Genomic DNA, 14,014 nt, shown 5'->3' on the forward strand with positions numbered 1-14,014 from the left:
AAAAAAAAAAGAATAAATAGATTTAATGATGCCATCCAGGGAAAAAAAACTTATAGTCTAGTAGAAGAAATATCAGAAGAAGTAGAGTGTCAGCCACAGCCTGAAAAATTTGAAGTGTCCTGTGAGACAAGTGAGAAGTGTACTCATGTGCGGGGATGGCCCGCCGTGCACTGCAGGGTGACTCTAGACTCAAGCCACTGAAAGCAGCTCATTAGCTGGAGAAAGTTGGGATAAGAAAAGTTCAGAAAAAAATTAGAGAAATGAAAACTGATGTTAACAGTGCATGAATTAAACGTCAAGCCCTTTCCTTCTCTCTATAGTCCTACCCTAGAGGTGATTGGTGGCCTTGGGGTTCATCTCAGGAAGTGGGCTGTGTGAGGAGGGCTTTAATTCTCCTGAGAAGCTAGTTTCCATCTTAAACAGGCTGCTCAGCACTCACCTGTCCAGTCCTGGGCATGGGCCACTGTGCCACTCATTGGAAACAGCAACAGATAAGGTCCAGGAACCCTCAAGGAGCCCATGGAGGGAGAGACGATGAGCAAACCAGAAAAGAAGGATATTTTTAAAAGGGACTTTTAATGCAATATGACCAAAAAAGGTAGCAGAATGAAAAACCAGAGGAGGGAAACTTCTTACCCAAGTGGCCTCTGAGAGGGGAAGACTCAGGCCAAGCCCTGGATGACAAGAGGGTAGTTGCCCTGCAGGGGACTCGGGCAAGAGCAGCCCAGGAAAAATGATTGCCATGAACAGGGACAGGAAAGAGTGTGGCATATTCAAGAAGTAGACTGGAGGGTGGGTCTTACAGGGAGAAGGGAGATGAGGACGCTCGTCATGCACCGTGGACACAGGCCCAGGAAACTATTGTTTGGAAAAAAAAGCAGAAATTACTACATAGCTCAACAGCTTTTTGGGAGATGAATTATTATATTAGATGAGGTCCTGAAAAGGCAGGTCTACCTTCAGAGGTTAACTACATTTTCTTGCCTTTTCATTTTGATAACAGGTCAGATTTGATCAAAGTGAAAAGGGCTCAAATATTATTTAAATTTGTCAGCCTAAGACTTTCAGCAGAATTGGCACGGAATAATTGACCCTGGTCTCAGCCAGGTACAAGTCTGAACACTGGTGTCCGGTAATGGTGTTGCCGTGAACCTTGATTTCTGCATCCATATGAGATGGAAAGGACTAGAATGGAGGCTGTTTTCCAGCCCCCAGAGATCACAAATGTGCCCTTGTTTATTCCCCAAACCCGACACCAGTGACTTTTGGGCCCAAGTCAACATCAGCCTGCTCCTCTTAAAAATAGAAGCAACTTTGTCATTTTCCACAGTAATTATAAATCTCCTCTAACATTTTAAAATTATTCCAAGAGATCCAAAAATGATCTAAATTATTACCTATTAAGCCCCAGCATTAGTTGGACCTGACTTCCTGTGGGGGTGGAGAGGTCGAGGGAGGTGACGTGGGAGGGAGTTTGTAGCAAAGAGATGACTGGAAAGGACATGTTTTAATTGAGTGAATGGACTCAACCTCCACTGGTCACACCCCCAAAGTTAATGACAACAGATGTGGAGTCTTCTGTTTCTGGTTTTGGCCAAAAGTTGGCAATAAAAGATCTGGTAGGGGGCCTTGGGCTATGTGAGCCAGCAGCACGGGAACAGGGAGGAAGAGAGGCTGGTTGTGACCCTAAGGCGAGCAGATGAACATTTGGCGACTACCAGCTCAGTGTAGAGTGCTGCAGGGAGCCCCAACTCCCAACCCTTATGCTGCTGTGTTGGGGGGATATCCATGGCTTAGGAGCTGGGTGAGCAATGCTGTCCACCTGTCATTTACTTGTCCAGGTATGCTGCACCCCCACACTGTCACGTCACTGCAGACTGTGAGGCAGGTGCGGTCCCCAAGTGCAGACACAGGAGACAACAAACCCGTGATTATCTGCAGTGAGTCTCAGAGGACAGCATGAGACATTAAGCACTTCCTGACCTGGCCAACTGGGTGAGAGGCACAGTGACTAGAATTATGAGGGTGTTAGGTTTCCTGCCCGATGAGTGGTGTGCATTTTCTTCGTCCATTGTTTGAAAGCCTGTTAACTAAGCCCCAAATCCTGTGTTCCCTTCCTGAATCTAGTTCACCTCAAAAATGTGTGCCTCTTTACTAAGTACACTCCACTAAGTACAACAATAGGCTCCATCTATTGATGGAGAGATTGGGAGTGCAGACGTCTCTTCACATACTGATTTAATTTCTTTGGACATAAGCCCAAGAGCAAGATTGCTGGATCACATGGTGTTTTTAATCATGGGGTGGGGGTAGGGGACCTGTGTATGTTTTCCATAGTGGCTACACCAATTTATACCCTGACCAACAGTGTGCGAGGCTCTCTTTTGTTTATATCTCTGTCAACGATTATTTTTGTCTTTCCATAATAGCCATCCTACCAGGAATATTTCATCACTAAGAAAGTAGATGTTAAGTGTCTCCACCACAAAAAAACAATAACTATATGAGGCAATGCATTTGTTAATTAGCTAGATTCAATCATTCCACAGTGCATTATACTGTACTTTAAGACATTATGTTGTACATGATAAATACACACAACTTTTATGTTAATTAAGAAACAAATTACACATTTTTGACATGATCTAGATTCAGGAAAGGAACACAGGACGTGTGGGTTTAGGGCTTGGTTTGTTGGCGGCTGGTTACCCCCAGGAGGGGGTGCTAAGGATGCCTTCTCTGGAGCCCAGGGGCCTCCTGCCTTGTTTGGTTTTGGACAATGAGACGTTGGCAACCCCTTGTATTAAAAAAGAATCTTTCAAAAGTATCAATAGTCCTCCTTCTGTGGGTGATATCACTGTTCCTACTGACCAAGTCTTTGCTCCTGAATAGTACTTAGCAACACATGGTCATTATTTTCTCCCCTTAGCATTCTGAGCAATTCCTGACGGGTATTACTTACAAGAATCAAGAGGGCTGGGGGTGTAGCTCAGCAGCAGAGCACTTGGGCAGCATGTGCGACACCCTGGGTTCAATCTCATGCAAAGGAAAGAAAAGAAGCAAGAAAGCAACTGAAATTTCCATCCTGTGCCAATAGCTCTGACTGGGTTGAAAGATATATTCTTAACAAACATGGCCCCAAAGGAAGTGGCTCCCGTGAAGTACTTGCCATGCACTCTCACATGGCAGCAGATGCCTTTGCCTAGCTGTCTTTGGCTTGTCTTTCTAGGTTTCTTCCTCATCCAGTACGAGTGGTGGGCAAGCTTGGACCAAAGAAAGCCTTGCACTGGCCAAGGAAAGGCCACCTTTCCAAAGTGCCAGTTCTTCATTGCAGGGGATACATGGGGCCCCTTTCTAATGACATCTTGCCTACCCACTCAAAGACTGCAAGGGCATCTCTGTCCCTATAGGTAGACTATCTCCTAAAAAGTAGTTGAATATCTCCTAACTTCTTATGATTTGATTTAAATCATGACATTTTGGAGGGACCTGAAGTTGAAAAGGAGCTTATTATTTGTAAAATTATATTTTAAAATTCACAGTTACAGGCTGGGGATGTGGCTCAAGCGGTAGCACGCTCACCTGGCATGCGTGCCGCCTGGGTTCGATCCTCAGCACCACATACAAACAAAGATGTTGTGTCCGCAAAAAAAACTAAAAAATAAATATTAAAAATTCTCTCTCTCTCTCTCTCTCTTTAAAAAAAAATTCACAGCTACTATCCACTAAATAATAGCAATAGCCATAATGTATCAAAGACCTCACCTATGTTAGGACAGTTTTCTTAAGTCATTCATTATCATCTTTCCGTGAAGTAGCCATTGAAGTCCTCAGGAAACTGTGACTTGAAGCAATCGTTCACTATCTCATGCTTAATAATAGACTCTGAAGCCTGTCTCTATCACTCAGGAGCAGCAGTCCTGGGCAGAGGAGCAGACTCTTAAATAATGCTCTATTTTATTTCCATCCTGATTCTTCTAAATATTTGGAGGCCTACCCAGGCCATGGCCCCACACAGGGGGAGGGGGCGTGGGATGCCTGATTGCCAACGGCAGCAGCAGGAAAGACAGGCAAGAAGGCAGCTGCACCTGGGAACTGGCCCAGGTGCCTGGCAAGTGCCAACCTGTTGCCCAGAGCCCCAGATCAGACAGTGTTCTCTTCTTATTCACCCAGTTATTCATTTAGTGGTGAACCCAATAGATTTACTTCATTTGGCTGCTTCTTCCACCACAGTGAGGAAGGTATCCAAAGTTATGTCACATGTCATCCACACTGTCCTTCCTCCCCATAAATACTGGGGCTGCCTCCTGTGAATTGCAGATCAGTGCCAAGCATGCCCTTTCCCACAAGTTTAGGATGGATGGAGCAAAGCTAACACCTTCCAGTGCCACATGGAGGGCTTGCTGTGTAGGGGCCTGCCATATTACTTACAGCATCTTCCAGATAGACCTACCAGAAATCCGTAGGAATAAACAGATCTCAAAGGCCTCCCCGGGGGAAAACCGTCCTGGCTAAGTCTGTAATTTAGACTTTTTTAGAGATGCCCAATTGTATAAAGATAGAGGGTCAGTGTGGCCGGCTGCCTTTGTACAGTTAACTTTTTCTTTACTTAATTTCAAAGGCTAAAGGACAAATAGAAGAGTGTTTTTGCAGGAATGTGGGCATCTGAAGCTGTAGAAGGCATGGGCATGGCGTAGGCACAGGGGTGGGAGTTACAGACCACTGCTCTATTGCTAGTCTGAAATATCCCACATAAATATCTTTACCATGCCACCTTGAACAGAACCAAGAAACTCCTGTTATAGGCACTCGATGCATTACTTAAATAAGCATGTAACACCTTATAACCAAGAATAGAAAAATAACTTTACAACCAGGAAAAAGGATTTTCAAAAGAGCATTTATTACGGCACAATAAAAGATAATACAATTGGATTTTCTTTTTTCTTCAAATATTAATTCAAAAGCCTACATGTTATACTCCCTGAAAATATCAGAGGCTGACTTTGTCCACAGATGTCATCACTTTATAAGATTAAGCCTAAGAAGTGAATAAAAGTACCATCCAAGAGCATATCGAGGGCATAGCAATAATATTAGCTACAGATTTCTTCCAAACTTGCCCTTGGGGCCACATGATGGACATCCTGGCCCTTAACAGAAATAAAGTCACTATTTCTGGCAACTAGTAACAGAATTCTGTCCTTACAAATGAAGATGAACCCAGGCAGTGTAGACAGGTAGTCTAAGTACTTCGATGATTCTCAATGGCTATAATTCTAGGCATCTGAATTCAATCAAACAAAGGGGGAGATCAGAAAAATAATGATAATTGTCTGTTGAGTGTAGATTCACCACTTATACACTCTTAATCTTCTCTTTTATTCCATTTTACACGTTTAGATTATTTACTGAACTGATCATAATTTGCTAATTCAGACTCATTATCCTTGCTAGACTGTACACTCAAGCAGCTTCGGGGTCAGTCTTTCTAACCCTGTGCCTTCAGACTGCAGAAAGGCCAGAATCATGCCGGTGTTGAGTGGCTATTTGGGGACTAGGCAGGAAAGTTGATAGCAATAAGGTTTGGAATGAAAATGAAACAGTGTCTGGTGACCTGGTGACCTATGTGCAGAAAAATTTGAAAAAGGGAAAGAATGTTCCACATTGCTTAAATGTTCCACATTTATTACTGGGCAGGCTGGATGGATCAGGCCCTGTTAGCAGCTTCTCATTGCTAATCCCATTGCAAAAATATGGACATTCAGATCCACCCAGTAGTGGCCAGGAGGCTCCCCTGGACTGATGATGGTGAATTCACAAAGGCTGTAAATGAAGACTTTCGTGCCAACTTCAAAGTAATTTCAAATGAGGTGCATCTTTTTCATTTGTCCATGTTTATGATTTAACTTAGTTAACTTGTCAAATGAACTTATAAAACAGAGTCAAATTTGCAGAAGAGTGTTTGGCTATTTCTTCATGTGAATATACACACAAAAGAAGTGGTCCAGGACACACTGGGGGTCCCGGAGGCTATAACATTCTCATGGGGGTTCATGATTACAGTTTCTCAGCAAGGGATGAGGTTACGGGATTTTAAGCAAACAGCAATCTGTGTATTTTAGAATATGTCAGTTTGTCCTCTGTGAGCCTGGCCACTTCCCTAGTCTATGTTTAAGCCCAAAGATGGTGAATGCTTACATATTTTGGTTGCCTGAGAAGCTCCATCTCCAACTAGGTGCATGATAAAATATCTTCTTGCTCCTCCAGTTTAGCTCCCACAGGTATTCTAACTCCCAGGTTTCTAGGAGCTTATGGACACCAGCTTATCCAAACCTAACTCTATTTGAGGCAGATTTTCCTGCAGATAACACTGTTTCTATCGAACCAAATAAACTTTTCTTGCCAAAGGGAGAAATGGAGCAGGTCAGCGGATTGCCAAGGAGCCTGAGAAATTTCCATTTTCTCAACTCCAGTGCAACCTTGCCGCAGCGTACTGAAACCACCTGAGGGCCTTAAGAAAAGCCAATACATGGTGCCACTCCCAGAAATTGGTTTAATTGGTCTGGATTGTAGTTTATTGATCTGAAATGTAACCACAGTTGAGAACCACTGTGCTAGTTTCAGTGTTCTCATTTCTAGCAAAATTATTACCTCCTAGGCCTCCTAAGAGGGCTCAAAGAGAATGTGTGAAGTTGGAGTCCCTAAGAATCCTGAATTCACCAAGTTCCATTCATCCTTTACCTCAGGAGGGGAACCAGGAAGGGGAGGAAGGTCAGTGGGAAGTCTGGGAAGGTGAGGAGAAGGGCTCCCTGCCCATTAGCAGGTCATTAGGGTTGACAAGCTGTTCTCTGTCAAAGCAAACACTTCTGATGGACTAAACCTCATTCTCACCTTAGTGTGAATGACTATAATCAGATAATCTCCTGTCACCTAGTGGATTCGCTGGAGGTCTAGGGGAGGCAAGGAGGAGAATCTGCAAAGCCCTCCTGGGGTTCACAGAGGTGCCCAGGGGATCCCTCTGCCTGCTAGCCTCTGGCTCCCGGAAGTGGACTTATTCCTTGGTAAATTTTCAAGAGGGCACATAAAGCATCTGAAAAGGAAAGTTTCCCCTCACAGAGCGGGGCAGTGATTTGTTGAAGGTGTCCTCTGATCAAGGCATGTGTCTAATGGCCCGTGCTGCCTTCTCTGGGACTTTCTTTCTGCCATGACGTTGTTAACATGCACGGGATGGTTTTACCACTTGCCAGCTGCTTGGGGGTTGGTGAAGAGCAAGGCCTGGCCCAGCCGGCCTTCCTTCCCATCTGCTTGGCACATGGTAAGGGTGCAGGGCTTGTTGGATTGAACTGAATTATTACATTTGCTACACTCGTGTCCAACGTGATCCTCGCTAGACCAGCCTGTGAGCACCCCAAGGAACACTCAGGCATTCCTGTGTCCCTGGTGCCAAGCACAGCTCTTGGCATATTGTTGGTGCTCAATAAATACTTGTTAAACATATTTGGAGCAAAAGCCAGTGTACTGATGTCTATGTTAAGATATTAAAGTTAATTTTCTTTTTTTTTTTATTAAAGAGAGAGAGAGAATTTTTTAATATTTATTTTTTAGTTTTCGGCGGACACAACATCTTTGTTGGTATGTGGTGCTGAGGATCGAACCCGGGCCGCACGCATGCCAGGAGAGCATGCTACCGCTTGGGCCACATCCCCAGCCCCTAAAGTTAATTTTCAACTGTACACTATTCAGTTTCCACACTGGTGAACAAGGCAAACAGGGAAGATAGGAAGAAGATGCAAGTGTGGAACTCCTCCTGCTGATGAGCGTGACCAAAGTTATTCTTATTCAAAGTCCTTTTGGGGCATCTCTTGAAACATGGTTTGAAGGTCATTTCAGGAAACCAGCTTGGTAAGAAAGAAAGAAGGTCCAACAACCAGTCCAGAGAGAGCACAGGATGGAATGGAAAGAGAACTGGGACACCTCACAATCAAAGAATGGGGCCTGGAGAATGAAGTGAGGAGACAGATATCACAGACACTGGGCAAAGAATCAACCCTCCCTCTGGCACTTAAAGGAATGTGTTGGCCTTTAGAAATAAAAAAGGTGATAACCATACTTTTCATGCTCTTGTTTCCCTACATGGATCAAAATTAATGTGCAGAAATGTTTGGATTACAGTACATAAAACAGTTCAGTATAACATTAATACTGTAAGACCTGTCACTACTATTTTTTAAAAGATTACGTGGGAATTCTGGGGCTAAGCAACAACACACAACACACAATTTTATGAGAAGGTTGTACAATATTGCATTTAATTACTATTTTATAAGCAAAACTAGATAATAGTATACTTTGACCTTCAGGCTATCTGTTTTACATCTATTTTTTTTGTTTTATTTATTAAAAGACCATCATTATAGTCTTTCATGGTGGTGCACACCTGCAATTCCAGCTGCTTGGGAGACTTAGGCAGAAGGATCACAAGTTTGAGGCCAGCCTCAGCAACTCAGTGAAGTCCTAAGCAACTTAGCAAGATCCTGTCTCAAAAAAAAATTTGAAAAAAGGGGACTGGGGATGTGGCTTGGTGGTTAAGCACCCCGAGGTTCAATCCCTGGTATCCCCCCTAAAATACTAGACATTTTCTTTTCCTACTAACAGTCCATAGAAGTCCTGTTTACATCCTAGATAGAGTGTTTAGAAGTATATTACACATTAAGCAGATTAATTTAGGCTCTTGGGATATAGGCTGGGAAACACTGTGAGGCGGGCCTCTCGGTCTCTTAGTAGCTGTGAGGCTTTGGTCAGGGGTCAGCTCTCCAGCCCCATTACCTCATTGTAATGAGTAATATGGGATGCCATTTATTTCATAAGGTTGTGTTAAAAGATTAAATTTAAAACTTTAAACTTAAATTGCATACATAGTACAGTATCGATTATGTAAAAAATAAAAATAAATAAATAAAAATGTGAGGAAAAGCCCAGAGAAAATAAACTGTCAGACTAACAGTTTTTGGGACATGGAAACACTGCTGATTGTCATAAAAGTATGCATCTTAAGTGACACTGAATATTCTATATTGTGTTGATGCTAAAGGAGAAATCAGTCCCCACACAGGGTTGCCACCTAACTTCACTTGCCACAAGGCATGGTGGTGGCGATCCAAGGGACCCTCCTCAGCCCTGAGAGGCAAGATTCTAAGGTGTGCCGGACCTACTACTAAGCTTAGTCACCCTCTGTGCTGGGCCTCCAACAATTTGCTGCTCCTCACCCTTGTGGACAGAGCTGCTCCTTGGATTTGCCCTCACCCAGCAGTGGCACACCCTGGGTCTTGCTGTGAGAACAGATCCTCAGCCTCAAACAGCAGCTGAGCTGTCTGGTTTGGCTGGGGGTTTGGCTCACAGGTAGAACGTTTGCCCAGCACTGGGGTCAGGGTCTGGGGAGTGTTTTCTGATCATCTTTATGAAAAGCAAATTTGGATCATGTGCCATAGCACCAACTCCTCTAACACAACCATTAGCAAAGATCAAGGTCAAGATCATAGCCTTACATTTCCATTTGATGAAATTGTTAGTTTGCTGCTCTGTCAATTCCTTGGGCTTAGGTAGTCCTTTGCTTTTTCTGCATCCCTGGACATACAGCCCTACAGTCAGGCCCTGGACACTTGGCCTCAGGATTCTCCTGCTTTGCTTGGTCTTTCCCCAGGCATTGCTCTCTTGCCAGTGGAGGGCCCAGCTGCCTACCTGTGGTTACTCCATCTTGGTATGTCCTGCCTGACAGCAACTCTCAGCCTATTTTACTTCCAAGTGCTGATCTCCATCTGAAATTGCCCAGAGCTTATCTTCTTCTTTATTCTTCACTTGTCTAGGGCTTGTCTCATCCTAGGAGAATGTAAACCCCTTGGGGGAGGTGATCTGTGTTCCCTTCTGTAACCACAGGATATAGAATGGGACCGGCTATGGTTGATGCTCAGTAAACATCGGTGAGGTGAATACAGTCATTGTGTGAAAAAGTGGTTTCTGTAGGGAAAGAAGAAGAAGGAGAAGGAAAAGAAAAGGTAAAGGATAAGAAAGAATAAAGGAAAGAGAAAAGGAAAGATGTAAAACTGACCAGGTTCATAGACAGCTCTAGGCCCACCTCTGGGCTTCCTGTTGTCCCCACTGTCTTTTAGGAAAAAGACACAACAAATGACCTGAAGAGTTAGAAGACATCAGTGCAGAGTCTACTCATCCCTATGTGATGCTCTTCGCTGGCCTCACAGGGGACAGAGCCAGAAGGTCACCCACATCCTGCCCTGCTCACACTCTAGGCTCTGAAATTTTAATTCTGAACTGTATTTGCTTTCTCTTTCTCCATTGCCAGATCCCCAAGTAGTTACATTGAAGATTAGATTCAACTTTTAGGTAAAATAGCTTGAAAAATGTATAGTGGAATTGATATTTTGCTGTTTTAGTTTTTATATCATTTTAAGATAAATATATTGACTTTATATAATACTTTCACATTTATGTGATTTGTACAATAAGTAGTATATATTTTGCATGTATATTGTGTTATATACTATATATACAGAATTATATAATAGAATACATGTTATTTACAGTTGAATAATGGACATCATTTAAAGAACTTATTTTGCACATGAAATATACAAACATCCTTGAAGATAAACAGAATTCATGTAATTCTATCAAGTGTACTTAATCATATAGCTGAGCAATTTGAATTCAGGCTACGAAAGAGTATCCCACCTCTGCCCCTGCTGTGAAATGTATAACAAAATACATTTAATGCATCTCTTTAAAACTGTTTCTCCATACAAGTATATTTGAGATGCTTCATTGCTTTCTGTAAGTTTCTTCTCTTAACCGTCTACATTTTGGCATGATAAGGAGGGACCAGACGTTGAGTCCCAGTTTTGACACCAGGTTTCAATTCATTATTTCTATCCTGGTCTAATAAAAATGGCATTCCTGGATCAGTGATTCAAGACCTTTTTACATTTCCATTTTTAAAAGCATCTTTTTGTGTGTGATAGTTTCACTTAGATGATTTGGGAGAAGGGGACAGAAAAGGAAATTACATTTGCGAGGCAGTGAGTGCTTGTTGAGCTGTGAATGTGGCGTGTAGGACAGAAAGATTAAAGTCTCTCTCTCACACACACACACACACACATTTATGTGGGTGTGGTAAAGACCTCCATTTGACTGAAAAAGATGAATGCTACCATTTCTTTTATCTGTATTATTGGTAAACAGAGTTGATGTTATCTTTAAAAACCATATCCCTTATCTGTATTCCTATAGGGATGTACTGGTATAATTAAGACTCACTGGACTGATGTATTTCAGGAACCTGTACTGAACACTCTTTCCTCTGTCTGAAAAAGTAGTTTTATTTCATCTGAAATTGTTTTCTATAATTTCCCTTTCTGCCCGCAAATGACCTTCTTTTTGTACTTATGGATGTACTTACTCATGGGCCTGTGGACTATAGCTACACTTTATAGAGTAAGAGAAACCAGAGTACTCTCCTGGCACTGAGGAAATATCAGTGATGTTCTAAATGGGGAACTATTAACTTTTTATTACTGCAATGATTTCTTAGTAATTTCCACAATTTGCAATGTGGTTAGGATGCTACTGGTAGTTGAAAGCTGGCAACCTGATTTAATATTTTGACATGATCTAGTGTTTGTTGCAGTGCTTCAAAAATTTAAATGTCACTCTTCATATTATATTATAAATGATAATAGATTAGCTTTAGCCAATGGATATATTGTTTTATGTTACAATTTACTTTGGCTCAGTTTTGAGTTCTCGATTTACCATTTTGTTTTAAGAGTTGTTTCCTTAGCCATTCCTTTTCTACTTATCTAATGTAAAATAACATTTTTTTTCTTTCTTGTTCTTTGCTAGAGTATTTATTTTACTGTTCTAAACATTCAAGGGTCTTTCTTGTATTTCTTTGTGCTCCATTAGGTAGAGCAGAAATTTTGTCTCAGTTTCAATTTCTCTTTTGTTCCCAGCAGTTCCTTTATTGTGTAGTGCTGAAGTAGAAAAATAATTTCCCTTCTTGTACCATACTCAGGTTCAAAGTCCTTCTTTTCACCATGTTGCTGCATAAAGTGAATTTCTGACTCACATAAAAAAAGAACACTAAAGCTCTAACTTGGAAGTTGACAGGGTCTGAGAACAATGGAAAATTAACTCGTGGATGAGACCATGGCAGCTCACTAGGCACCTTAGGAGAGGGACATGGGAGCTACCTGGGGCAGCAAACTGCCAGCAGATGCAAAGGTGGCTCTGCTGTCAGGAAGTTAGGCCTCTGCTGTCACAAAGAGTGGGCCGCCCACAGAAGAAACGGAAGGGCAAGCAACAAGCACTCCAGTAGGCTAGGCCAGGGGCCTGGAAGTCTCCCAAGACGCCTCCCTTCCTCATTCCCTGCATGAGTCACTTCTCCACTGTGTCCACACCCATGCACCCTTCCCTTGCCATCACCCCACACTCCAGTCACTCTCCCTCCTGGCTGCTGCCGCAGGTCTTTCTGCAAGTCCAGACTCTGTTCACTGTCCTGACTGCACAGGCCTCTCTAGCTCATCAGTTCTCAGAGTAAAGCCACAACTCTTTTGGATTATCAACAGTCTACTTTTAGCCTCAACTGCAGCCACTTCCCTGTGGGACCCTCCCTCCCTTCTCCTGGAAAGTCTGGAGAGGCTTGGCTGTGCTCTCTGTCTCCATTGGAACTCAGCCCTCCTTTCATCTTCTATAGCCTTTCAGGGCACCAGTTGGGGGAATTCCTCCAGGAGGCCTTCCTGACTCTCCCCAGGGTCCTCCTTGGCATGCCCCCACAGCTAGCACTGTCCCTCAGGCAGAATTAATTGGGTTGCCTCTTCCCTCTGAGAAGTGTCATCTTTGAGTGTAGGAACTCTCTTATCCATTCTTGCATTTATGGCATAGTAGACATTTGCTGTAGTTGTGGAAATGAATGCTCATTGAGAAGAAAGGAAGTCCTCGTAGCTTGTAGCTTGGGTAGTTACTGATTGGCAAATAGAAAGTACCCATCCCTGTTCTCTGAGAAAGTGTCAGTGTCCTTTTACTTTGTTTCAACTGTGTGGGGACTTGGGTACTTTTTAATGATTAACACTGAGAAGTGGCACCGTTTAATCAACTTATTTCTTCATTCTGGAAGTGATCAGTACAAAGCATTAACTCAAATATTTTGTGCATGTAGCCAAGGGTTAAGACCTCAATTCTGTTATTAGTCTTTCTAGAAGATTCTGTACTTTAGCACTGTTCCTGATGTTTTCCTTTCTTCTTTTTAAACTGGCCTCTCCCTTTTCTACACTGCCCAGTGACCTCTCTGGAGGTACATTGTGCCATACCTACATTTTGTCTCAAATTATGTCCCAAACCTGGAATAAACATTCTCAGAATCATCCCTGGGCAAGTTACTCAAATTCCTTAATTTTGAAGGAAATCCTGTCCCCAAATCTTCAAAACGTTATCCCCTCACAGCAGCCCAGGATTCTTTCCATTCGAGGTGCAGCCAAGCTGCATCTCAGGCGCCAGTGAATTATGATTTGAGGCTTTTTTCTTTTGCTTAGGCAACGGCATGGCTTATTTGCCTTGGAATATTTCAGTATCTTGGAGAATATTTTCTTCTACAGGAGGATCTCTACTTTCTGTACATCGCACAGCACAGAGCAGGCAATTCGGGGGTTTTTACAACCCAACTATCATTCATGAACACGATGGGACGCTGGTCTGTATCTGTGCTTGTGCGACAACCAGTTCTACCGAGGACTTCCAGACCAAGCGCAGCCTGTTCTGAGACAGATCCACCCCGCAGTCCTGCGGATGCTTTTCCCGCCCGTTCCAGCCTTCGGGTTCCAGCACCGTGGGTGCGTCTCTGGGCGGCAGCGCCCTGGGAGCCTCAGGTTGGGGCCTAAGCGGAGGCTAACCTTCAGCCTAACCTTGCCGGCGCCCTCGCCAAGCCGCGTCCGGGCCGCTCCGC

General features: G+C 43.2%; 1 protein-coding gene across 13 annotated transcripts in view; it reads left to right on the plus strand.

Moving 5' to 3' along the window:
* The window catches only part of Mbnl1 (muscleblind like splicing regulator 1), a 184,446-nt gene that overhangs the window by 9,607 nt on the left and 160,825 nt on the right, over positions 1-14,014 (plus strand). The window contains exon 1 of one of the 13 annotated variants that reach the window (XM_048793985.1): positions 13,883-13,901. The exons of 11 other annotated variants lie outside the window; for them this stretch is intronic. The gene's annotated coding sequence lies outside the window, so the exon portion shown is untranslated. Of the gene's footprint in view, positions 1-13,882; positions 13,902-14,014 lie in introns of those variants that run through there. One more of the 13 variants, XM_048793984.1, reaches the window with a different exon arrangement.

The sequence above is a fragment of the Marmota marmota genome, unplaced genomic scaffold, assembly GCF_001458135.2.
Source record: "Marmota marmota marmota unplaced genomic scaffold, marMar, whole genome shotgun sequence".
In the NCBI taxonomy this organism is placed as follows: domain Eukaryota; kingdom Metazoa; phylum Chordata; class Mammalia; order Rodentia; family Sciuridae; genus Marmota; species Marmota marmota.